This window comes from Stigmatopora argus, chromosome 4, assembly GCF_051989625.1.
Source record: "Stigmatopora argus isolate UIUO_Sarg chromosome 4, RoL_Sarg_1.0, whole genome shotgun sequence".
In the NCBI taxonomy this organism is placed as follows: Eukaryota; Metazoa; Chordata; class Actinopteri; order Syngnathiformes; family Syngnathidae; genus Stigmatopora; species Stigmatopora argus.
Window position 1 is genome coordinate 12,521,832 of NC_135390.1, and position 25,314 is coordinate 12,547,145.

Consider the following 25,314-nt stretch of genomic DNA (forward strand, 5'->3'; position numbering starts at 1 on the left):
ATGATGAAGCCTTTGTACCTCGCTCACTCAGAAGCTGAACTGCAAGGCCTCTCCTCAGTATCCACATAATCAGCCAGTAAGCATCTTGGCTTAAACCAAGAGAGAAAAAGAGAGCGATTTTGCTCCAAATTGCATTGATTCGTGCATTTTTCAGCATAAACAGCAATAATTTGCAACGATTGAAATGTGAATTTAGATGACATCCGATTCAAGGCCACTTCATAAGATACAAACTGAATAGAAGTGTAAAGTATTCATTGGCAAAGATTCAACAGCTTTTGGAAAATGAGGAAAATCATCCGGAACAAACAAGAATTTCTCATTACAGTTCAAGTCAGAGTTTACCCTGCTTGCGTCTTTAGCACTCCCAGGGGAGCAACCATCTTTGCACCCCATTACTTCTATGCCACAAACGTAAAATACTATTTTCTTAGGCTCTGGACAGTCGTGAGCATTAAGAAATATTAGATTTTTTTGCCTGAGCATATTCTCTTATGCTATTCCTAATGGCCTACCTACAAGAGGCAAGAAGACAGGTTCATAATTGCTGTTTGCAGGGAATTTGGTTCATCGGCTGGATGAATTATGTTCCCAACCTGTGTGTAAGAGAAAATTATCAGTGATGAGAGTTTTTTTCAGTCCCGAATTACAATTCGGTTAATTCGTTGTCAAGAGTGAGGCTCGCTTAGAATATACATCAGGTATACTAGTAAAAAAATGGCATCTAAGGTACTGTGGCACAGATGTGTTTGTGGAAAAAAATGACTTCTGCACACACTCCGGTGCAACAATTGAACAATAATGTGAATACATATACTATGCAAATGTTGAGGAATCCGTGGTTGGAGCCTCTGGCTGCCCATTTGTGGCCCGCGGGCCGTACTTTGGACACCATAGTTTCACAGTTCTCAGCACTGATTTGCTGTGAGTGTTGTGTCCATTGAAGAATGTTTCCTGTTTTTTTAAGCCAGATAAGTAAACAATGTTAGATTGATTCTATCATTTTAGTGTTTACAATTCAAAACAATTACTATTCTTACCTATTCTTATTTGGTGTATATGCGAGGATGTTAATGACATGAATTCCAGTGTCTTGACTAGAGATCGATTATGTAGTTCGCTTCTTGTTTAATAGTAATGCTTGCAAAAAGAAAATCAAGCTGTGTAAAATCTAAAAAATTAGCCTGACATGTACTTTACAATACATGTCATCGATCCTCGTGTTTATTTGGTCACACTTTGTTTTGCTTCGGTTCATGTGGTCGCTCGCATGGTGATATAGGACCAAATAATGTTACGCAGAAGCTCCATCCTTCTTTGTGACTAATCTCATCATCCACTGCAGGCTTTTCTTGCAAACCAACAGGGTCTCCAACATGTTCTGTCACTTCTTTGCGTCCCATCTGGGGGGAGAGCCAGTCTTGGGGGGGTCACTAACTCTCTCATAAATGAACTCTGGGATGGATGCCGCCAAATCGAGATGAGACTGGAGGGGATCTTCTCACCCTGAGATGAGTGATTACCTCTTTGGCACTAAGTTATGCTAATGCATTCATTTCTAAAAGCACCACGATTATTTAGAGTTCACTGCCAACTGTTTCAGATTTTACTCACTTGCAATTTTATGCAAAGACATTTTCTATTTTGCAGAAGCTTGTGTTGGCACAGCAGTATACACGCCAGGGGATGTAAGAAGGAGGACATTTAGATTATTCAATTATCATTCTTCACCCTCACTCTAATGTGTTCTTGATGTGTGAATGAAGTAAATCAAACATCTATTTTTTTTCCCTTCCGGACTGTCTCACAAGTGACAAATTTACAAATGGAGCAGAGAATAAGGTTTCACTTAGGAGTGCAGTACATTTAGGATTCATTTACAACCTATCTCCAGGAATTTTGGGGGGGAAATTGTTCGATTGTAACACAGTGAAGGAGAAAATAGCTCAGTACAATAAGTCATTATGAAACCAAAATTGCTGAAAAGAAAAAAAAATCTGTTATCTTCATTTTTTCTTAACATTTTTTTAACATTCAGTAAATAAGAATTTCAACATTTCATTGTTGCTTTATTTGTCTTCCTCTGCCTAAAAGCGAAACCCCCAACTCGCCTTTGTCCCTACTTTGCAAGTTTGGAAGTCATTCCACCTGGGGTTCTGCATATGGTTTGCAGTGTGGCAGTGCTTCTCCGAATCAGCGTCAGGAGAGCTCAGCATAATACTGAGTGAATATGTTTGAGCACATTTGCTTCTCTGGTGAGCACACTGGTAATGCAAGGAGACGTGGCTTCCTATCACTGTGAACTGATAGTGAACTATGTGAAGGTGTATTGCTGGAAGCTTGTGAAGTGGGCCGGGACAGAGGGGTCAGAAGAGTTAAAAGAGTCTTTAAAAAGGCCTTTAGGTAAAAAGAAAGATAAGGTAAAAATGTGAAGGGAGTTCAAGATGAGCTGGTGCTTCAAAAGCAAGTGAAAATTAAATGGAAATTCAAGGATAGAGCCATCCGGTGATATAGTGGTTCACACGCATGAATTCGGTGCGGGCAAGCGTGGGATTGATTCCCACTCGGTGACGGTATGATTGTGAGTGTGAATGCTTGTCTATCTCTCTGTGTGCCCTACAGCTGACTGGCGACCAGTCTAGGGTGTAGTCCACCTTTCACCCGAAATGAGTTGGGCTCCAGCAACCCCCGCAATCTTTGCGAGGATGCGCTTTACGGAAGATGAATGAATGAAATCAAGGCTGTTTTTTTAGAATTATTCTAAACCTTGCAGGGATTTGTTGAGAATTTAGAAGAGATTTCCGAAAATGAGAGTAGTGCCCAGATGTAGCGCATAAAGCAGCATCTGCAGCTTTAATTACAATAACACCCCCTCCCTCATCCCCTCTCACTGTACTCCGCCACCTGTTTCCTTTCCGGGGCTGCTCACTACGTGAGTGAAGATCAGGACAAAAACATTCAACACAATAGCTGATGCAACCACGTACGCCACCTCCCAACACATACCCTTAGATCTACCCCAAGGTACACACCACCAACACCACCACAAACAATTTCCCCCCGGTATCTTGATGTCTTATCTATCATGAAGTGAAAGCAAGAAACAGAAGAAATCTGTCACCCAAGACGTCTCGTCCATTAGGTTTGTTTCTTCTTTGCGGCTGGATTGATTTGGCGGGGCGACTGCCCGGCTGATGTAGAGATTGTCACTCCCAAGAGGACAGAAAGCCTGTTTGCTTCGCAGCGTGATGAGTACGCAGCCGTACCAGGGCTGAGATATGTGCCGCGGTGGTGATATCTGGATCCCGAGATTACATCTGCTCAAATAGGATTGTTTTCATGTTGTTCTCGTGAATGGATGCAGAAATTCTACCACAGACTATTTGGCGTCTAGCATTGTCGAGGGCGGGCAATTAGTTAGTAATTCTGCATCACTTATTAATACTATTGAGGTTTCTTACAGGACAATTTCGATTTGAAAAAATAAATGGCCAAAAAAATAAACACAAACGCCATTACTGACCAATAACTAGTTGTGCTGGCATTGTGAAGCAATACAGATTGGCTAATGAAGGTTTAGAATCGTTGCAAAAGATAAACCCCACTAAGCCCCGAAAATTCCGGATGGTTTTCAAAATCCCAACCGACCTTTGTTTCAGTCCCCAAATTAGGACAAATCCAGGGAAAAGAGGCCACCATTGTACCAATTTACGCAATTTGCCAATTTCTAAGCACGTGAAATGCACGCGTGAGTAAAGTAACTCAGATAGCAACAGTGTGCAGCGTGTCTAATGTGTCTGAAAGAAAGTAATGCAAAGAGGATTTGTGGTGAAAAACCATCAGATCAACTCTGTTTCTGCAGATTTGCCTCATGAGACCAAGCAGTAGAGGCCTGGGCTTATCTGAATAGAGGTGAAAGATTGATGGGGGTGAGGCGATGTGTAAGCAGTACAAGCCTCTTATAATTCAAGATCTTTCTCAGGGAGAGAGCATGTGAAAGCCCCCACCGCCCCCACCACTATCACCACCGCCTCAACTAAACCCTAAGCTGTTAACGGCCTTGCCTCCAAATACTGCTGGGTTTTAAGTGATCAATCAAATAACTTAGTGGCAATTTAGACTAGTTAGATGTTGTCGATCAATTGTATGGATCCCAACAGTCAGCGCTCCGTCTGAAACGTATCGACCTGAGGCCTTCGAAACAGATCAACTCGACGCATCGTTGTACTCTCTATAAAATGTGACAAAGGTTCATGCTGGGAAAAGGAATGCTGGAAATATGTCGAGGATACAATAAGGATCAGTTTATTTTAAAGTGAAAGTCATTAACACAGACATGTCTCTAGATGATAAAAGGCTATACTTTAATTTTTTGCTGAGCCTGGCTGATCCAGGCAGCTACATGGAATAAATAAGATTACCCATTTGGACACGCAAGTAAATCTTCCCTTATTGGAGGAAAGAGAGGCGCTTGGCGACAGGACCAAAGCAGGGAGCTTTATAGAGGCCAAGACAGTGGCAGCCATGGGTGCTGAACACAATTACTCTCTCAAACAAATCTTTTTATAACATTTTTAGACTCACTGGATTTTCTTTTTCTTCTTCAGAGCTTCGGAAACAGTCAGGTTTCGTAACTACCCATGGCAAAACCATTAATTTTCATGGACATGAATGGTATATTGTATCAGATAATACACCAATGGCTTGGCAAAAGGGATTTATTATAGAAGATTGCCGCCCCCCCAGTGTCACTTCATATGCAGTAGTCGCACAAAATGTGACTAAAATGGAACTCTGTGAACATTGCCATTGGCAAATTTCTTTCTTTTAACTGTGCAGTCATTGTACTTGTACATGTTCTCATCAGTTTGAGTGGAATCCTGGGAAGATAAAATGTGGAGGAGAGTCTTAGTGGATCTTTATTTACTGAGATAAAAGCCTAACTGTCTTGTATAAATGGAAAGAATATGCTTCTGACGAGCTTGTTGGTGCTGTTAACGAGGCACGTGATTTTTTTGGGCTCCTGTCAGTAGGTTTTTGTGAGATTGAAAACCGAAACAGTTCCGATTTGTCCATTATGCAACCGCACCATCTTGCCGTTTGTCATTGTGTATTTTCACAGAACAGTATTTTAAACTTGTTTCTTAATTAAAGTTGGTTTTCAAAATGTGCTTTTTCAGAAGACATTGGAGGGGAACATTTTTGTGAAAAATATGATTTATAAAATTTGAGGTAGGAGTTTGCAAAGATTAGAACGAATAATTATGTATTTAGGCCTTATAAGAGGAAATACTGCCAGTCTTGTTAAAAAAAAGTATACGCAACATGAACAGGCAAAGAAAAAAAAAGGAGATTAGTATATTAAGAGGGAGGAGGGGTATAAAAAAAATCTGTCTCTAACAGACCTTGATCTTTTCAAATCCTTGTGTATCTGATTTTAAATCCATGTAATTTGGACTAAGACTTGGGCAAAAATACATATAGATACAACGCTGAACAGATTGTTGGCGACATATTTGTCAAATCCTTGCTTGTTTGCGATGAAAAAAAATGGAAAACAGTTCTTTAATATACTCAAAGACAAATTTGTACAGATTTTGCCATACTGTACACTGTACTCCCTCACCCACATTTGTTCATGTTTCTATAGCCTGTAAATATTCTTACTACTGTCTTGACTGTTGATCTGCCATTTACTGTCTTCTTTATTTATTTACCGTTAGTGCAGGCAATAACGGTCTGACCCCTTACTGGGGAGAGTTAACATTAAAAAAATAAGAGACTTACACAAACAGCAGAGCTTAAATAATGGCTCTTACCCATTACATGAACACCTGCTGGAAGCTGTAGATTTTAACATCCCAAACATGTTTGTACCTACCAGATGAGGAGCAGCAGAAGTAAAATGGTATTTTTGTTTTTGTTAAAAATATAAGACTGGAAGGATGGATGTTCTAATGATCGTGATGAAAAAAGAACTGCATGAATTTGACTTCTGTGTGCTATTTGTGTTGACCCAAATTACTGCTGTGTGTATAAATATACAGTACCAAGTCACTATGGATATTTTTGGACACTATCATAGCAAATTAGCACTTCTATCTTTGTAGAAACTGATATTTTGGACATGTATTGGATTCATTACATTATGTATGAAGTGTGGTAGTTAGTGGCATTCTTACCAGGGACTGCACTAATATATATATATATATATATATATATATATATATATATATATATATATATATATATATATATATATATATATATATGTATATATATGTATATATGTATATATATATGTATATATATATATATGTATATATATATATATGTATATATATATGTATATATATATATGTATATATATATATATATATGTATATATATATATATATATATATGTGTGTATATATATATATATGTGTATATATATATATATATATATCTATATATATATATATATATATATATATATATATATATATATGTATATGTATATATATATATATATATATATATATATATATATATATATATGTATATATACCAGTGCGCCCATCATTAATTGCACTACTATTGCCTTCAACATCAACATCTTCTCTTATACTTCCTTTATTCCATGACAGAGTGACAGAGCTACAGTGTATTTATCATATTTTTTCTATGCCCCCATCCCTCAGACTTGATACATCTATCATAAATGCCATATTCTCATCTTTATCTCGCATTTTGTCCGACAGGTAGTCAATCACGAGTTTGTCCTGCTGGGTCACACAATCTTGGCCCTGGGGGGCTTCTTCTTGATATAGTCATGTTGTGCTTGTGATGCTCTCTAGTCCTCAATCCAACACTTTCTGCATCCCATACAGCCTCAATGTTCTGTTCATTGCCTTTGTCGCAGGGGTGCTGGACCTTATCCCAGCGGACCAATCATACAATTGAACCTATACAGCCTGCACTAAATGTCTTGCGAAAGAACCACTGCACCACCAGGTGCATATGTAGTACATACACAAACACAAAAAAACTTAAATTTATAATCAGGACTGCTCTACCTTTTGTTCCAAGTGGTTCCCTGATCGAAGCAGCTGGTTCATTTGTGCTGCCAGGCGTGTTTTCGTTTTCTATGTGTGTGCCAAGATCAGTGTTTTCTTTTTTGTTGCCTCCTTTTCCCAGATACACTTGCAGTATTGCTTTGTGCTACTGTCCTATTGCTTTGGGTGGTTGTGGTTTGGTAGTTCCATGGTCACTGAAAATAGACCTAGGTGGGGTTGTTGGAGAACATCATCCTTATTCTCCTTGCCTTGGCCTCTCTCATCTACCTCTTCAGGCAGGTAGTCAAGACTGTGAGTCTTTGCTTGGCAGCCTTATTGCTTGTACTATGGACATCTTGAATTTATTGGGCAGTTCATTCTCAAGTTTCACACCTTTGCTTCACTATAGCGTTTGTCTATGTCACCCTTATTTTTGCCTCTGGCTTTCTTTTCCTAAGGAGGTTGCCCTTGCTTCTGATTGTTCTTCTTTTAGCCAAACATCTCTAGAATATCCAATACTCTGTTTTGTTCTTAGTTGAATTACTTTGCTGTGCTGTATACTGCCTTTGCTCATTAGCGATTCTATATAAGGTTAATCTACTGTACATATTCATCAGCCATTTACTGAAAAGTTGTGTCTTGTTTCGTGTGTTATACAACTGTGCACACCTTAGCCTCTTAAGGCCAGTGTTGTGCACCCATCCAATGCATTAGTTAAAAAAACAGAGGAATAAAGTGACACTGAATACATACTTATAACCTGGTTTTCGGTATGAGGTGATGTTTGTGAGGTTATCTTTATGTATAGTTCAGTTTATGTCCCACCATTTTCTGTGTGTGAATTTGTTATTTAAAAGCATTCCGCATCAGTAGGGATTTACAATATACAATAGCATCAGGTTAATGATTTATTTGACGGTGTCAAACAGTGGTGTTGTAACCTTAACTTGCGTCTTGGAGTAAGAGTGTGTACACTTACTTGCTCTTTAGCCATAGGTTGTATTTTCATTAGCTACTTCAAAATGAACATTGCTCAAGGTGGAACTGTGTGGCACTAGTAACATCATTCATAGGATCCATTAACACAGTAGACTACTTGACAAATGTTTAGCATTCATGGTCAACTTTTTGCCATCCTTTTGAAACCGAGTGAAACTTAACATTCCTTTGATTGCCTGTGGATTTTGTGTCTGTAGAAGTCTGTTGAGTTGTAGTAGAGAGTGGAAAATGTTTAGTCCCTTTCTCTGTACAATAAATAAAATGCCATTGTAGCCTCAGTAGAGGTTGTAGGGGAAAATATGGACCATAGAATTACTGAATTGTGAAACAAAAGCATGAGACTAGATCATCTTCACAGTTGTATAGAGCATGTTGAGCTACAAAGTCAGTGTGGATACAAACAACTGTGCTGGGGGAGGGCGTCGTTACAGTGTGTGAATGCAAGGAGAGTGACCGCTTTAATGAGGTAATATTACCACACCACAAATGATGAAAGATTCATGGTACAAGTTGGTGCTGGCGTAGGCCGCCGCTCAGAAATTTCATTTGGGGTTTGATATGCTTACTTGCCAGCTCAGCAGGCAGTATTATGTGACAGGAAGAAAGAAAACACACACACACACACACACACAAACACATTTAGGGCTGAAAGTTGAAGCTATTACTGTGAATAGCCTATAACCACACAAGAGCTTTGTGTGTGTGCATGTGTTCATGCTCACATCCCTACCTAATGTATATTGTAAGCGCGCATGATCTATTTGGGTGTCTTTTGGCAGCAATGAGCGTAACAGCAGACCAACACAGGTGAAAGGATGCATATTGAATGTTAAAATTGCCCATCTCATTGGTATTGCACCAGTTGTAAAACTAACTCCGATAAGTGCATCTATGGAAAAGTGGGCTCGGCTTTATCTCTTCATTGCAGGTTCGATCGCAGATAAAAGGATTGGGCCAACAAAAAGTGAATATATAAAATAAAACCAAGCCTGAGCCAGCTTCTGAGTTTCAGCTTCACAGCATATCGCAACTGCTCATCAGCATGGCCTCGATCACCCTGGACTCACTGAGACCGCCGAGTACGCTTTAAGATAAAAATTTCCCAGAGAAACTACTCATAATAGGTTTTGCTGCTGATAGTTGTCTCCCACCACTATCCCAAACTCCACCCTAGGCTATCGCGAGTAAAATTTTGCTAGCATGTAAATTCAAATAGCTTCTCAAAACATTTAATCCCACACTGCTGTTGCCATAAACTGACTCTCTAGTCTGAGCATGTTCTTTTTTTATACTCTCATTTCTTTCTATGCCTTCAAACCTCTCTGTCCATCCTCTCAATGCTTGGAAATAAGGCTCCAGCAGTGGATCCTTGGGGTGATGGTGATGGAATGTATTTGGGGTGCCAGCAGCCTTTCTCTTTCCAACCCGCATGAAAAATCTTCCCAATAGGGAATCTCTGGCTCCTGTTTACAACACCAACAGTGAATCAAGAACACCATGGTGACAATGTGGATCTCATGTGGAAAAAAAGCCTGGCAAATATTCAGTAAGTTTCCACATCAAACCAGCATTTATAGCAATTTATTCTCCGATACAGCTATTGTGATAAAAAGGGCAGGAAAAAACAGCATTTGCTTTTACAATGGCTGTTTACCATATAAAAAACAAAAGGAAAGAAACTAGTTCATGGTAAAATACTAACAAATGGTTTCAAATCCTGACTGGAAAGACAGACAGTGAGGTAAGAGTGTTACACTTTTACATCACGTTACAAATCAATCCCAGCATAAAATGTAACAATATCAAACATTTCCTATTGTTTTCAGTTGAAAGGAAAATCTCTAAACATTAACTGCAACAGTAGTAGTGGACCTTCACCAGCCCCATTTCTTAGAAAAAATGTTCAAAGAAATGGACAGAGTGCCAACCTCAAAGAACTTGCTCTGGCCACAAAAAGGAATAAATTAAAAACGAAAATTTCAACAAAGGAAACCTCATGCCTCAACCTTGACTATTGTTTGGAAGAAAGACATCTTAAATCAAGTCACACTGCATCAGTAGCCTAAATCTAAACAAATCATCTACTTCACAAAATGCCAGTTAGTATAGTTATGCTATATTGCATGTGCGTGAATACAAAGCTCTCACAGATAGTCATTCATTCATCTTCCATACCGTGCATCCTCGTATGGGTTGCGGTGGTTGCTGGAGCTAATCCCAGCCGATTTTGGGCGAAAGGCAGATTACACCCTAGACTGGTCGCCAGTCAGCCGTTGGGCACACACAGAGACAGACGACCATTCGCACTCACAATCATACCGCCACCAGCGGGAATCAAGCCCGCGCCTGCACATACTGAACCCAAGCGAGCGAACCTCTGCACCTCACCGAAATGTAATTACAGTCAATGCTTTTGATACTTTTATTTTCCAGCCTAGCAGAGTGCTCAAAGATTAAGGTCTTGCTAATTGAGAGTATTTCTACCGAGACTGAGTGTTTCACCAAGCTTTAAAAATGAAAAAAAAAAAAAAGAAAAACAATTAATTTCCATAGCACTTTTTTTAAATGACCAAAAGTGTTGCATATTCATGAGCCATTAAAACTATACGATGCACATTTTGTACATCTGACCGTTGTTATGCGCAGCCAAGTCTATAATCTCTTCAATCGTGTACATTGTCCCACTCAGAGGTGAGATGGGGGCTGTTTGTGTAAACAGAAAAACACCATTAGTTTCCCACGTGTTCCGTGTTGATTAGCGATGGAGGAAAGACACTCCACTCCATGAATTTGGCACACAGAAGAGCACGCAACTGTCTTCATTATACAATGTTGTACTTAAATAAAATGCACTTCTCTTCATTACAAAATTTCAATAAGAATAACTGTAGGGGCACTCAGAATGAAAGTAAGGGAAGTCATAAAATGTTTAATTAAGATGCGGCTACGTTTGGAAGAGAGAAGAGAAAAAATATTTCATCAGCATCCCTTTATGGAAGGTGAGGGATAGCCAATGAAATAAAGCTGGGAATTGGAAAGGCAAGATCAATTTTCGACGAAATACAAGAAAAGAGGCGGTAAGTGGTTAGAGCGTCGGCTTCACAGTTGTGGGGTTGAAGGTTTGATCCAGGTCTGTCCTCACTGTGTGGAGTTTGCATGTTGTCCCTGGGCTTGTGTGGGTTTTCTCCGGGTACTCCGGTTTCCTCCCACATCCCAAAATTGCCCCTAGTTACAAGTGTGAGCATGTATGGTTGTCCTTTTCCTTGTGCCCTGCAATTGGTTGACCACTGATTCAGGGTTTCTCCCGCCTGGTGCCCGTAGTTAGCGGGGATAGGCTACAGCACCCCCACGGCCCTTGTGAGGATAAGCAGTTTAGAAAATGAATGAATGAAAGAATATAAGAAAAGAAAAACCTGAGAGCAACCTAACACCAGCTCCTCATCTTATAATGAGCATTAATTTTAAACTTTGTAAATCTGCAACCCCATTTACAGACATCTGAGAAAAGGTCAGCATTGTTTTGTTCATTTGAGGCTTCTTTTTAATCATCGATGAAAAGCTCCAAACCAATGAAATAAAGGCAGAAATTGGAAACTTAAGATTCATTCCTGACAAAATGTAAGAAACACCTGAAAGAAACTTCACACCATCTCTTCAGCTTATAATGAGCATTAATTTTAAACTTTGCAAACCTGCAACCCCATCTGCAGACATCTGTGAAAAGGTCAGCATTCTTTTTTTTCAGTTTCACGGCTTTTTTCTTTTTCTTTTTCTTTTTTAATCTTTGGTAAAAAGTTCCAAACGTCTGCTGTTGAGATATCTGGCTGTGAAGCTGGAAGAAATTTGCATCAGCTGCCGAATCCATGCTGGGTCTGCGTAACGTTCCGAGACATAACCCAAGGCTAATCATCCCTAGCGGGTTTAAAAGTAGCCGCATGTAGCTTTTCAGTAGCAGGGGCGTAAAGACCACCATGGATGATGTATTGATAGTTGGGGGTTCATGCTTAGTAATGAAAGACAGAGACTCATTCAAGCCTCTCCATTCTTCCTTGTGGGTGATATATCCTAAGATCCACATTACATTCATGCAGCGCAAAGTGGGCTATTATATTCAGTGACACTGTGATCGCATACATCTTCACAGCATGCATCGCGCGACATTGAAATGCTCGCAAAATTAGAAGAGCAAAACTTTCATTTCATTCTATCGATCTCTCTATATTCTCACGAGTGCACCGCGACCTCATCAGGATAATAAACCTCAGCTAATGATTTATTCTCATTGGACAAGAGAGTGATTCCATCCTTTTCTGAAATAGCAGCAAACTGAACATCTCCACAGACAGCACATGCTAGAATATGCTAAACATTGCTCATTAAGTATCATTTATTATTTATCAAATTTGGGAAATTTACGCCTCTTGCAATGTTAAAACAAAGCGATTGCATTGGATTTTGTAAGATTATAAACCTTAAAAGCGTAGTAGGAAAGAGTTTCAATAACAACCTATTTTTAGTTAATGAAAAAAAATGGAAAATTAAACACTAGATACGTACTGTTAACTGACTCTTCCTCAACATAGGTTCAAATGACAATTAACAACATATTCCTCATTAACTGCAGTCAAGAACTTATTTTCATCACTTAACAACCTGGAGGATGCACCTCCAATGTACAGCTCCTTATTTTTTCACTGTAATTTGAATGCATTATACTTGTTGTGTAGATGTGAATTGTATGAAATGTATGTTATCAATGCCCTGTGGTCTCTATAAACAAGCTGCTTTAAAAAAGGTTTTATTAACTTTTAATTTAAGCTCCAATCACAATGGCAGATACATATCAGAATTGTATGAGGCCTGACTCTGATGTCAGGATATTCTTAGTTAGGCATATCCAAATAGTTCCACTTGGGGGGGAAACGATGGGAATTGTGCCAGTTTCATCTTGTCATGTAAATTCAGCCTTTGAGAGATGTTCTCAAAAGTTTGAATAATAATTATAGTGTTGTTTTAATAGCCCATTATTGGAACAAGTGTAATCTAACTGATTGAAGCAAATGCAAGGAAAATAACATGATTAAAACTCGGGTGATTATTGTGGATGTTGTTGTTGTTGGCATCACATTCTAATGAAAAAGCAGCTCTTGAGCTTGACCCTAAAAACAACCTTGTAATCTTTGGGGGTCCAGAGGTGGGATATGAAGGTTTAGATTCCCCTAGCAACTATTGTGGGTAGTACTTCTTCCTACATTTTTGTTCGAGACTTTGTTTGATGCATTGCATGTGGCGCCAATGGTGCATTAAAAGATGTTTTCTGAACTTCTGTGGCGTGTTCATCACCATGTTCCACATCTTGACCGTGTGAAAAAAAGTCATAGACTAAATACACTTAGTCTGAGCCACTGCATTGCTATCTCTAACTCGTTATCCTCTTGTCATTTACCTATCATCCCTGATTTCTTTGCTAAGCCGACTCCAGCTGGATAACCCGGTAAATGCTTGGATTTTCTGTCAGGTCATCGCTTCAGGATACGCTTAATTACAAACCCAGATGTAGATAAATACCATAGACCTGTTTTCAATCAATGCCACACAAACACGACAAAGTTATGAGACTCAAAAAAAGCTTGCGTAAATAACAATAGGCTATTATTTTATGAATAATTCCATCATTAGTCACTTTGTATTGGTTAGAAAAGAGCTGATAGAATGTAGTACTACCAGGAAAAAGTCTTTATACCTGAATGCATTGGTATATCATGATAACATCTTTTACTGACTTTTTCCACAAGCAATTGCTGTGACATATGGAGCTGTGCAAAGGGGGAACTAACAGAAAGTTAATCTGCCCCTGATTCCCATGGCTTGGCCATACTTCCCCCTTTTAATAAACTAGGTCACTACTAAGCACAGCCAATGCAGGAAATGGGAAGAAACCCGTCTACTAAAAATAAAAATGTGGACTAGCAAGAGCAGAAAAACAAGCAGAAATTGGACAAACTAAAGCAAACTCCGAGCTTTTGCTGTGAAATACCACAATGCTGCAAAGGTAGTTTTGCACACAAAGAACAAGATGCATTGTTGAAAAAACAAGCAGTTGTTGAAGGAAGGGGCAATGCTGGCAAAGAGGAAGATAAAACATGGACACTATTACAGAAGGATCAAAACGTCCCATAAAAATAAAAAAAAAATCATACAGGAAAAAGAAATAAGTTTCTTTGCTCATTTATATAACATGGAATCACGTCCCCCTTGGATAACCCAATCAAACTCTTTGTGGGGGTGGCTATTATGTTCATTAGCCCTATTATTATGTATCAGTGGGGAAGAAATCTACTGAGTAAAACCTAGCAGTGCATCAAAGATTAAAAAGAAAAAAACACAAAACAGTTATAATCACTCATTCTCAGGGTGATTTTGTCTTGGAAACTTAGTTTGTATGAATAGAATATATTATGAACTAGTGGTAATATGGATCCTTTTATAAAAAATATTTTATATATAATTACATATATGATAAGTGTTAGCCACACTAGTATATGAATGATATGGTTATATGTTAAACGTGCTTCCCGTTTCACTAAACACTTTTAACCTTTTTTTGTAAAAATTCAGATGTTTTTTTGGTACACGGTCGATTGGTCGCCGGTCTTTTGGTCACCGATCTTTTGGTCGCCAGAAGGTAAGTGATAATTACCATTTAAATCATTGCTCAAATCCCTAAAAGCTCAAATTTCCCGGACTTTTATTGTTTTTTTTGTTGGAGAACTTGTTAAGACCCTGACTGACGTAGCTTCTTAAAGGGACAACGCATGTACATACAAACTCTTATACACACACGTCGGCTCAGTGAAACTGCTCATGGCCATTGTTGGCTTTTATTGATGCGTAGACCGTGTTGTTTTACCTTGTTTTGTCGCCCGTCTTTTGGTCGTCGGTCTTTTGGTCGTCGGTCTTTTGGTCGCCGGTCTTTTGGTCGCCGGTCTTTTGGTCGCCAGTCTTTTGGTCGCCCATTGTCGCGGTCGGGGCGACCAATCGACCGCAGACGTTTTTTTTTAACCCTTACTCAACTCATTAGCTGCCATAGATGGCGTTAGCTGTCCAATCAATTTTTGTTTTGTTTTCCGGGGAGGGCCGATAGGACGTTTAAGCAAAATTCGCTGGCATTCAGTTTAAATGAAGTCAACATCTATTGTCACCAACAGCATTCATTTAGTTTTGATCTAAATTTGATCAAATTATACATTCATTATTTTACAAAACCAGCTTATCCTGATAAAGGTTTGCTGGAGCAAATCCCAGCTGACCCCAAAAAATTCACATGTTGTGCGATCATAAAAATGTAATGTTACGACGATCACTCTCTAGAAAAAAACACCCTCGCTGACCAATATAGTCTCTTTCCCTCTCCTTGGGGATTTGTTGCACTTTGTCAAGCCAACCCTGCGGGCATGCTGTGTCTGCAGCACCTTAGATGTGCTTCTCGAGTGCCAAGGAACCAGAAAGAGAGCAGAGGACTTAAAATGATAAAGAAATAACGTAGCACTGCAGAGCAGAGAGCTGAGACAGATGAGGAGAAAATAAGGTAGGTCTCGTGTTTGTAGCCTGTCCTTTTGATGTACACACCAAAACAAGCGCAAGCCCACAGCAGCCCATCCCAGTGGCCAACATGACAGTCGGCTTGGCAGCCGCTGTGCACACTTGGGCCTCCGCTCCGCCTTCATTCCCACCCCGTCCTGCAGTGCTCATCCCATCCCGATCCCCTACCTCCATGGCTTCTCACAACACAACCTGAAGTCACACATGCCAAAACACAGTTGGCAAGCCAGGGACAGATCCTCCCATTTCTGCCAAGCAGCCTCCGTGAGAGGCAGACAGTTTTGGAAACAACACCATAAAACTGCTGTGATAGATGCACAATATTGCACAATTAAAGTCAACTCCTAAAAATATTAGCAATATGACAGATTTTATTTCAGTGTGTTGGGACTATAAAGAAGATTGCAGTTTTCATTCATCAAGAGAAAAAAGTAAAGTTTTGATAGTACTATGCTAGAAAACTTTAACAAGCAAAGCAATATATTAGTAAAATAAAGCTTTTTGGCTACGTGGTGTTAGATAATGCAATAAATCATTTGGATTTTTTTATATGTGATATCATCTAAATAAAAAGTATACATTTAGACTCATCATATACTTTTAATTTATACTTATCAAAGGAAAAAAAGTTATTCTCGTGACTTTATAGGCTTGATCTCACGATATTGTGTAGTGGTGAAGTAAATTGTGTGGGAATTGAAACATTGTTTCTGTATGTTTAATACAAAATAATAATAATAAAAACAGACTTAATGTACATAACTCTATTTCCTTGATTCTTTACTATTTTCATTTTATCGCCAGACTAAATTTGATGTTTTTCTCCCCCTTACTAGAATATATTTTTTTGTTTTTTCCTTTCAGTCCTTTGTATGTGCAATCTATTATGAAAGTCGGCACAACAGATGATTTATACACACAAAAACACACGTACACACGATTGAGTAGCATTGTATCTGCACAGATGCAACACGAGTGCGCACATACATAAACAAAATTCTTTTCTATTACTGAATTCCTAATAACGACAAAGGCTCCAGCCAACTAAAAATAATTACAGCAAAGACAAGAATGCTAATTAGGTGAAGGATAATAATGATGTGGATACATGGCCAACAGTGTTGTGATCATTCCAGTTATTGTTCTTCATTGTCTTTCATCTCTGTTAAGAGGCAATGAAAATCAATGGCAAGCTCTCCCAGCAGCTTGGCAGCCGAATGGCAACGATGATGGCCTTTATCACACACAGATACAGTTTTATACACACACACACCCCTGATGCACACAAATATACACACATGCACAATCAGTGGCTGATGTGCACGAAGATTACTATCCGAGTGAAGCCGGGTTTTAATTGATCTTGGTCACAGTTTAATGTGAGGCAAGGATTAACTGTTATCAGTGAGAAGGAGAGAGCTTTGGAGAGGAGATATCATAGTCCCTGACGTTAAAACCCACTGCCCTTGATGACAGGAATTCAGCGATGTGACCCACAAAGAGAGTGCTGCTGGGAAAACACCGGAAAACTGGCCAGTTTTGAGACACGCGACATCAAGCCAAATTTAATCCTGATTTCCCTGTGCCGTTTTGGACCAAATCTTAGCTATTTCTAGCATTGTAGAGTGAGAGATGGAGAAATTGGCAAGGTTTTGCTTTTTTTTCTTCAAGCTAGAAATTTTTATCACCCCATATAAGTCATGAAATCGTATATGATTGTTAGCAGGTCAAGCAAGGGTTTCCTTGGCAAAGAAAACCAACCGAGGAAAAACATCAGGCCACTAGGGTCAACATTTGTTATCAAATTACACTCCAGTGGGGACTGATCCACCTGTTTGGAGTCCTGCATTTCAAAGAGTGTTTTGGCAGTAAATGCCAAGAGGGCAAGAGTTAAAACAAATAAAATAAAATAAACACCATATGGTGGAGCTTCACACATTACCGCTAGTTAATTTGCTTGGCTATCAAGTGCTGAAGAAAACACCCAGGACATCCTAATGAGTAAAAAAAACAGACAATTGGAAGAGAAAATAAATCAAGCAAAAACAAATGAAAATTGATTTGAGTGTGGAGTTTCCAAATTCAAACAATCCTTAAAAACCATCCCTCGGTAGGCCATACCAGTAATAACAAAGATTATACAGTAAGTGTGAAGATAACAGCACAATACAATCTGACCAATCTGTGATAAGACTTGGTGATATTTACGGTAGATAATAGTAATAAAAACAGTCATAATATCTGCCGGAAGCATCAAAAATAGTGTCATCGCATAAAAGTAACATTTACCGTTTAGTTTTATGGCACTGATGCTAATATTTATCATTTAGTGAAAATGGCAGTAGCTCATGAATGCCAAGAAAAGGGCCAGAGAAACAAACCATAGCATGATGGCTGGAAACCTCGAGTACTTCCTCTGCAAATGGTTGCTTTGTAATCAAACAACTTTGAAGTGAACTAGTATCACGTAGTGTTGAGTTTTGGAGATTCGACTGGTGTGTAAATCTTTACATGACACTCTCAGTTTCACAGCGCGGTGTTTCAGTGACAGCACGGTTGCTTGCTTCAGGGGGCGCAGACAAAAAAATAAATCATCCCAAGCCTTGCTTCTATCTCTTCTCATTTCTCCTCTGGATGCTTTCCTCATTCAGAGCTCTCCACTGACAGTAGACTATAGTTCAAGAGGCTCTTAACAGTGTCCCTCACCCCACTCCACCCCCAGCTGCAAGCTTTTCTCCGAGTTCCCAAGACAACACTTATAAGGCAAAAGATGGATGGAAAATCAGGGACAACACTATGTCCTGATTCTCTGCAGTGGATCTGCTAAATGGGATGGAATCTGATTTGAGAGTCTTGTGCCATTTGTACAAATGGTCAGTATACCACACTGTGTATAATGGGTTTGCCTGCAAGATATACTATGGAACAAGATAGTGTCAGCAATTAAGCCGCTTTCTAACACTTAACTCTTGATTCACAACATTATTCAATGCCGAGACTGACATGGTATTGACTCTCCGTTTGTATGTGCTAATTAAATTAGAAATGTTTTATGCGCTCCAGCATGAAGCATTTAACTCAATAGGCAAGCATACACGCACACGCACCTTGATGAGCAGCAAACATCTCAGCCTCAACTCATTCAGAGCCATAAAAACATATTTATGGAAGCCTCAGGCCATTGAGCCACAGAAATGTTTGCCATTTTCTCAGGGCTATATGATTCCATCCAAGCAACAAGATTGATGCGGAGATCTCCAACTGTGCCTTCTCCCACAGCCCCATAATCCACCCATCCCATAAGAACTATGTATTATGCAGAAGCCTGTTTCTTCATGTTGGTGTTGCTTAAATAGGCATGCACTTAGTGGAATGAGTTTTAGGAATATGCCTCAAACAGAAAATAACAGCCGAAGCCTCAAATTGACGCCTGTACCCATCACTACACAGCTACTAATACAATGTACAAAACCTCTCAAATAAAATTTGCCCAGTGTTACAATGAAGGTCCCCATGTCCAGATAATTGTCAATGCTTCTTTATAAAATACATTTTCCAATTATACAAGTTTTGGTCATTCATCTGCCATCATTTTGCTTTAGTTTTAATGCAATCGGCCTTTGATATTCTTATGTTAGTGTTATTTTATATCGATTAGTCATATGTATTTTTAGGCACTAACTCTTACGCTCATACCACAAAATAATTGACAGCAAATTAAAATTCTGAGCCTTTAAAATTTGAAATATAATTTGTCACTAATTTGTATCACATTTATATGATTCAAGAGTTTTCATTAGGGGAAAATAAATATCGCATTGTTTCAAAATTCATTATTAACTTGTCATAGTTGACAGATTTTCAAATGTTGTAGCACTTTGGCAGAAGTGCAGTACAGCACGTCACAGTATTTATTGTTGGTCTCATGTGTCTGCACTTGTCTTTCCATTAGCATAACAGGTATTATTTTGCTACATATTGCTATCCTTATGTGCCAGCTATGCACCCACTTTATTTGAAATAGTTGTGCAATGCACACAAAAATCATCATTTCAAAACAGAAACTTTCCAAAAGAAAGTGTTATTAGTCTAAATTTCACTTATTCATATTTTAAAAAATAATACTATAATAATAGATAATTGTACTGACAATATGGTGCTGGTGAAGTTTATTGCCTGTAAGGCTTAATACAAGTCACATAGAGTTGTCCGAGGAGAGAAAGGTTGTCATATGGTAGAAAACCGGCAGTTGAACAGACCCCAAAACCAATCATGCCATGCAATTGTCAGCCTGTCATTTCTAATGGCCACATTGGGCCATAAAGTGACATCTGCAGCAAAGTTGTGCACCTGTATGCTGGCAGGGCGCCACAGGCATTCCATCCTTTGAGGAAAAGCTGAATGTGTTCAGTACTAACAGAGGAATGTGTAACCGAACGATGCGTTCACATAGATGGATGTACCGTATATATGTATATAGTATTCAAGTGTTGTGTTTGTGTGTACCCAGCAAGTGTGCAATTGGCGTCAAGCTTCTCCGCAATGAAGGACTCGCTGGGCTAGGCACTACTACAGTCATTACATCAACGCTCTCGCGCTAGCAGATGGCGAAACAGATGATCCCCGCTCATCTCACTCATGACCATCCATATTTATTTCATGGTTGCTGGCCCACAGACTCCCCATGCCCATCACTTCTCCATGAGTGCCTTGGCAGGGAGATGGCTGCCGACACACACAAGTGTTTGGAAAACAAACCAGGCATGAAAGGAAGGAGGCAAGCGAGAAAGAAATCAAGTGCAAACTAACACAAGGAAAAAGCTGCGAAAAGCAAAAAGGAAAACAATAGTGCTCTCCAAAAGCTCGCCCATCAAGGCTTCACATTGATCAAAACGCAGCAAATCCATGAGTAGTTCCGAGCTACCGTTTGTGACGAAGGTGCTGGTCGATGCTTGTTGACGTGATTTATTCTACTTCTTGGGGTACCAATAAATGAGAGGTCTGATTGGTTTAGTCTTCACTCATAGCCTTTGAGCTCTTGCTACCTGTGACTGGGGGGGTTGAGCAAGCAATCTTACGCCAAAATCCTGGAGAAAAACCCATACATAAGCAGTCTGTGGCTTGGAGCCTGGCCAGAGCCTAAAAGCTCAATTTGGTCCACACCAACTCTTCTAAATGGAGCAGGCTATGACAAGGAGTCATTTTTAAATCCACCTGACCAGCTCAAGACATACTGGGTGACATAGTAAGTGCCGTGTAGCTTTTTGCTGAGGCAGGAAAGTAGGCCCTGGTATTTGATATCCTAATTATTTCCAACCTCACTTCTCTGTGTTTTATGTGCATATGCGGGCATTAACTGCACCTGTGATATACAATATATTCTGCCGCCATCATCACATCTTACCTTGGCACTCGCCTTTAATGTTTCCTCTCCTTGCTCTTTTATTGTGGCTGTCTCAACAGATAGTTGGCGGCCTTGACGCAACACAACAACGTCTTGGACGTTGGATGAAATTTAGGTTAATCATAGGAAGTGACACGGAGGTGTCCCTCCAGGGCGGGTGGTTGAGTGAGCAACTCAATTAAGAGCAAACAGCCTCAGACAGGGCCACCCATGTTAAGCTTCATCTCTCAGGGCCGCGGGGGGGTTAACGGAGGGGAGATCTCAGCAAAGTCTTGCCTCGCGTCTCTTCGCGCTCGTTGGGCACGCGGGACTGGCACTGGCCCCTCACAGCCGGGGGGACGGGTGACCATGTGCTCCACTTACTCAGTCGCAAATGATTCAACATAACCGAGGTGAAGGGGGAGGCTGGAAGCGGGACACGTGATGCAAAATACAAATGATTAGACTGCAGCTCTGCTCTACAATCAGTCAGTAAAGGGAATGGAAATTTAGTTGCATCTAAAGATGCATAAATCTCCATTCATTCACTTGCGGGCGCCAAGACACGACTGATGATCAGGGCAGCTCGTTTCCTTAGAGGGCCGCCAATCGCCAAGAGTCTCAGGATAGATAGCTGACAAGCCTGTCAGTCAAAATGCCATCATTTCAATAGCAAGAAGCCAATATACTAAAATGATGCCATTAAGAAAAAAATCTATAAAAAAATTTGAACACCAGAACAGATAAGACTAAAATTAAAAAAAACACTACAACATGAAAAGATGTAAAAATGTGTTTTTTTGTTATTTCTTCATTCATTCCTTGACTTAATTGCAAAAGAAAAAAGTAAGAAGGAAAGAAACACACACTGTTGAGCAAAGCAAATATTCCTTTGCAGTGTGTATGTTGTTGTTTTTTTCCCCTCTGTTCATTAGCATACAAGTTTGTGTAGCGGCAGCGCGGTGCTCCCGGGCACACAAACAAGAGTGAGTAACAAGCAAAGTTGGCAACATTCAGCTGTCAGCTTATGCATAGGGATGGTCAGGCATGAGAGGCGCGCACAAGCACTACTGCATCTTCATTATGACTAATAAGTGTACAACTTCCTCCAGAGCAGCATGCCCTCAAAATTAGACATAAAATATGGTATTTGAGAAATGGGATCTGGCATGATGACTGCATTTTTTTTACATGTCACAAGAAATAGATATGTGTAAGCTTTGCTAAAATTGTTACAAAACACAGCTTAATAAATATTTTAGGAAAAGGCTCATCAGTGGGTGCTGTTGGTTACTGGCACCAAATATGAGAATATGTGAACACTGAAAGCCAGAAAAAGTGACAACCTTGGCTATTGCAATCTTGAAGAACTCTATTTCTGGAAAATAATTTATCTTTTAATCCAGGTAAGTTTTACAAATACCCAAAATGTATGCTGGATCAAAAACTGTAACATTGAGGCAAAACATCCCATTGCATATTAAGAAATTTGAGTATGTTCATTAATGTATTTATTATATCTAGAAAATTTATTCAATAGTTTATGATTGTATGGCTTCAATGTATTCAAACATTGTTTAGCCTTACAAAGAAAGAGTCTCATTAGATTTCCTTGAAATGAAAGCATAAGTATAAGGTTCCATACATTTAATTTATAAATCCCAATGGAAACGAAGGAAAAACAAATGAGTGCACCTATTTGTTATTTATTCCAGAACACCACTAATTAGGGCACATGAAACTGTAAGGAAAAAGAAAACATACCTGCATTACAATGATTTGAATTATGTATTCTATTCAACTATTCCCTTGACGTGTTAGTTAATAAATCTAATTTGATTATGACTACCGCCAAGAAAGTTGTGGTGTTTTTTTGTTAATGTTTTATTGAGTTGGTTAATTAATTTTTCAGGTGCGTTGTTTCAAAAACTCACTGTTTTTGAACATTCTGTACAAGAGTGAATTACCATACCTTTTAGGGAGGATGCAAACACAAAATTTGAGTGTTCTCAAAATGAGTTGCCAACCAACGAATTAGAATAAATGGATATGCCCAGATTTAATTCAACCTGAAAAAGCAGTGTTTATCATTGTGACCTGATTTTACATTTTTGTATACAGATTTGACTGTTACCTTCTTTAGTAAGTGAAAATATTTGAAGTTTTTTTTTTTTAAGAGTACCATCCCTTATCACAAAACAGCAACAGCTAGAATTTGTTATTATGAGTCTCACCAAATCAGTGGTGAGCATTACACCTATATGTAGTAAAATGAAATCTTATCAGTTTGCAAATAATTATGTACGTTTGAATAATATAATATATATCATGACATGATGCATATCGGTACATTTTTTTCTTACATTTTGGATTAGGTTGAGTTGTTTTGGTGCAATGTTTCTTCCTGTCATATACAACAGATATGACGTGACATTAAAGCGAGATTACCTCTCGTGTCCTTTGTGCTGAATATACAGCCTGCAAAAATATACTGGCTGTGGCAATATTGATTTTTCAGGGACAGAAAAGCTCAACACACATCTCTTCCCAGTGCTTGAAAACCCCATTATATATCTTGGTTTTCAAATAAATAGTCATCATCCATCACTTTACCTTTACCCTCTAATAGCTACTACGATACATGGATCCAGAATATTGTGAAAGATGATATTATGGATGCAAATGTGCCAAAACAGATCCCATCCCTTCCATCAATCATGCAAGTGCATGACTGGCAGCTGTCAGTCCTTCTCATCTCCTCTACGGCCAAGTAACAAACACACCGACATCAAAAGACTGAAATGTGCTGTCCAACGTCACCTTTGAGTAAGTGCAGGTGGCGGCATGATGACCTGTCAAGTCTCGGGAAGGATAATGACCCTGATTGCTCGCAAGAGAAAAAAGCGTATGCAACCAAGGTTTCCCCATAATGATCTTCCATCCCTTTAACCAAAAGCAGCAAGGCTTTTATATTCATTTAAATCTCAATGTGGAGAAACTAAAAAGAAAATAATGACGGACCAAATATGAAAAGAGCCTGGAGCGCAAAGGAGTGCAGTGAACAATAAGAAAGGAAACACCGGCTGACATTTTCAGGTCAGCGTCACTCCGCTCTTCATCTCCAGCTTGCCTCGGCTAGTCTTGATTAGCTGTGGTGACTTACTTTCAAGACGCTTGTCCGCCCAGTTAATTAGGACCGACAAACAAAGCAGCAAAGAAAAAACAACAACACGGGCGACTAGGTAGTCAATGTTTTTTGAAGGCCCTGAGCACTGCAAAGTGTCACCGCCAACCTACGAGAACTAGACTTAGGAGGCAACGCCAACCTATGAGAACTAGACTTAGGAGTTAGACTGTCCCTTCAAATAAATGACACCCTTCTCGCGAGAAGAGAGGTGATCGAAGATGCTGTGGTCATGTTTATGAGTATTTGGGGGAGCGATCACGATATGATGAGATGAGATAAAAAGGGAGACAGTTGTTCACTGTGGGCCTGTCAAGCACGGACACTGGGGACAACCATGATAAACTCCTGCACGACTACTACACCTCTGCAACACATTGTGTGTATAAAGTACTATATTACGTAATATACATATACAGTATATAATACGGTCCAGAGCATATGCACATTTAGCAATGATACATGTGCCATATCATCGGACGTTTCCTTTTCAGCTGCTGTCATGCATCACAACATTTGATTCTGGCGTTTATTTCCAGAAAGTTTGTTTCTCTAATTACATTCTTGACCTTCAAAACCTTTTGAAAAATTCCCAATCTATAACCTCTAGAATAATTCATAAGTTTCCTATTCTCACTTTGTATTTTTTATTCTTTAAACAGTGCAAATAATTCTAGAGGTGAGGTTAAAAATATTGCATCCATAGAAGACTAGTACCTGTGTTTGCATGGAGAGTAACCACATCAAACAACTGTGGTCATTAACAAGAATGGTTCAAATGGTATCATAGAACTCTTCCTTCACAATTCTATTTTCTTACAAAATATAGAACTTTTGTCTATACTGTTTTCCAGTACCAGTCTTCTGCATGCTTTGCAGTACAGTATATACTGTGCAAAACAGTCATTAACAAAACCTATTGGCAATTTATTGTCTTCCATTAACCTAAAAGGAGTATTTTATGGATGTTGGGGAAAAACTGCAGTACCAAGAGACACAAGCACAAACTTAATGTGGTTATTATTATGAATATCAGTTAGATTTGTTTTCCTAATTTGGGTAAAATAATGTTTCTATGGTTCATCTGACAGCAGGTGCAATTAGGTTAA

At 39.2% G+C, this 25,314-nt stretch overlaps 1 long non-coding RNA gene across 5 annotated transcripts in view; it reads right to left on the reverse strand.

Annotated features, from left to right (window-relative positions):
* Nucleotides 1-25,314, reverse strand: part of LOC144072612 (uncharacterized) — a 100,501-nt gene that overhangs the window by 29,457 nt on the left and 45,730 nt on the right. The window contains exon 1 of one of the 5 annotated variants that reach the window (XR_013299856.1): nt 3,122-3,261. The exons of the other annotated variants lie outside the window; for them this stretch is intronic. This is a non-coding gene — a long non-coding RNA (uncharacterized LOC144072612). Of the gene's footprint in view, nt 1-3,121; nt 3,262-25,314 lie in introns of those variants that run through there. 5 annotated transcript variants of the gene reach the window in all.